Source organism: Montipora foliosa, chromosome 1, assembly GCF_036669935.1.
Source record: "Montipora foliosa isolate CH-2021 chromosome 1, ASM3666993v2, whole genome shotgun sequence".
NCBI lineage: Eukaryota > Metazoa > Cnidaria > Anthozoa > Scleractinia > Acroporidae > Montipora > Montipora foliosa.
The window spans coordinates 3,978,710-3,981,237 of NC_090869.1; the positions used below are offsets into that span (position 1 = coordinate 3,978,710).

The following is a 2,528-nucleotide window of genomic DNA, read 5'->3' on the forward strand; positions in this document are numbered from 1 at the left end:
ACATGAATGAAAATTAATTTTCATAAGAAAAACTTCGCTCTTAGACTCGCTTTAGAGGAGGCAGACTTGAACTCGGAAATGGCCTATTAACAGAAATACAAAAAAAAAAAAAAATGTGAAAGTGGTCGCCATTTATGACAGTGGTCTATAAAATCAGCCACTTCTTAATATAGTAACCTCAAAGATTTTATCCTTCTATGTACATTTTTGTCGTGTTAGCAAAAAGTGTTGGCTTATTCGCTTGGAAAATAAAACACTTTAATTGAGTTATTCTGAGCATCAGCCACAGCAACCCTGCCTTCTGGAGTGTAATCAACGCCTTGCGGCCCGCTAAGTTGCCCGTCGCCGCTTAGTTTCCCGCCAAACTTGGTGACGAAAACGCAAGTGTGAATTAAATACTTGAACGCGATTGGTGCGATCAGAAACAAAAATGTATCCGGACGAGTCGACTGTAATACGGGAGGGGTAATGAAATTCTCCATCGCCGGTTCCGGGACGTCCAAACTTCCGTTGAAAGTTACCCACCGTGTCAAAGATTTGCACTCGATGGTTTGAGGTATCGGTGACAAAAATTCGCCATCTTGAGTGACTGCGATGTAAGAAGGGTTGTTAAATTCTCCATCCTTCGTTCCCAATGAGCCAAAACTGGCTGCAGTAGACTCCCCGGTCGCTGAAAACGACGATTCGATGATTTTGTTGGTCGGTAACTAGTAACTGTCCTTCTTCATCGACTGCTACACCCGTGGGGTTTTTTAAATCCCAAGGGTTCCGTCCCTTGCATGAAATTACTTTACATAACACTCCTTCCATGCTGAACATCTGAATGCGGTGATTTTGTTGATCAGCAACTACAATTCGTCCATTTTGCGAAATGCAAACACCTGTTGGGGAATTAAACTTTCCAACATCCTTGCCAGAACATCCAAACTGCCGCAAGAAACCGCCACGGCTTGTAAATAGCTGAATTCTGTCGTTCAGTGTATCTGCGACGACTATGATCCCATTACTTGCTACGGTTACATCACACGGGTTGTTTAACTCCCCTCTTCCTTTACCTCTGCAGCCGAAGCGCAAACAAACCGGAAGTGACTTGGTGGCGAAAACACATATGACCCTTTTTTACATTCACGGTGTAAGGGCTTTCCTCTACTTGCTCACCGTTAACCAGCACTGAGATCACGTGTTCTCCTTGAATTCTTGGCTTGTAACTGAGCGTGTAAAGTCGTGGACTCTGTTCCACGACGTTACAAGTTAGGATAACCAAATCTGGCGTTTCAATACGAACATGGAAATCAACTTTGTTAACCACGGACTCTCCTTGCACACTTAAAACAAAAGTCGACGTCTTGCCAACAGCGGCATTGTAAAGGCCCTCTCCGATAAGTCTAACCGCGGGAGGCCTATTGCCGCTTTCCAGTTTGCCTCCTCGTTTGATGACGTCGAGCAGAAGATCTTCCTCGGTGACGTAATCAAATTCCGGTCCCTCCAAAGGTGACATCTCTTGAATCATGTTATCTATGCTTCGAAGTCTCTCTGTCATGAAGTCTTTAACCCTGGAGATTTCGGCGGCATTTCCTTCGTTTAGCATTCTTTCGACCAGAGCACAATTACTCTCCACGTCTTTGATTCCCTTGTACAAACGCTCTTTCGTTGTTCTAACAATGTCACTTTGTACTCTCGCATTGTCTCCAAATCATCAAGTAGCTGTGCCTCACGCGCTCTCAAAGCTCTAATATACCGAGCAGTGGAACTTTTAATTTGCTCTTCAATCGCCTGGGCATGCTCTGGTACATCTACGCAAGTTTCCTCTATCTCTAACAAAGCTCTCTTCACGAAAGGACTCCTCATTTTAACTGTGTCCAGGAGTTTAGTTACCTCTTGTCTTTGCTTTTCAGACGCTTCTTTCAAAGGTTCGAACGCATGAGTTGGTTTTGGATGGCTAACAACGGTGCATTCACGACAAATAAGCTTGTCGCACGTCTGGCAAAAATAAGTCAGGTCTTCACATTTATGTTCCGCGCAGCTGTCAGGGTTGCATAAATTATTGTTGTCTTCCTCCTCCGTCGTTAGCTCATTTAAAGATAATGTGGTGTTCCCTTGTAACACGTACCCTACGATGGGCAGCTGTGCATTTGTCGCACAAAAATTCGCGACAGTCATTGCACTGCCCTGTAGCTTCGGCGTTGTCTTCGCAGTTTCCACACTGAAGGGGAGTTTTCTTTTCCTCGAGCACGAAACTCGGATTTTTCAATATCAGGAAGTTGATGGGCAGTGCATCGATTCCTTCACTCCCTAGTTCACTCGGAAAGAACAAATGGGACAGACGACACTTTTTTGTTTGCCGCTTTCATTTTCTGCCAGACTCTCGATGCAACTCTTGCAAAAACTATGCAAACATCGCAACATCCGCGGCCGGTTAAAAGATTGTTTGCACACACCACATATTAACGCCGAATCATTTACAACCCGTTCGTTTCTCGTGAACGTTCTTTTGCGTCTCCTTAACGTCCCCATTTTGCGACAATTTA

General features: G+C 44.5%; 1 pseudogene; it reads right to left on the minus strand.

Moving 5' to 3' along the window:
• Positions 1 to 2,514, minus strand: part of LOC138008526 (E3 ubiquitin-protein ligase TRIM71-like) — a 3,585-nt pseudogene extending 1,071 nt beyond the window's left edge.
• Between the last annotated feature and the right edge of the window lie 14 nt (positions 2,515 to 2,528).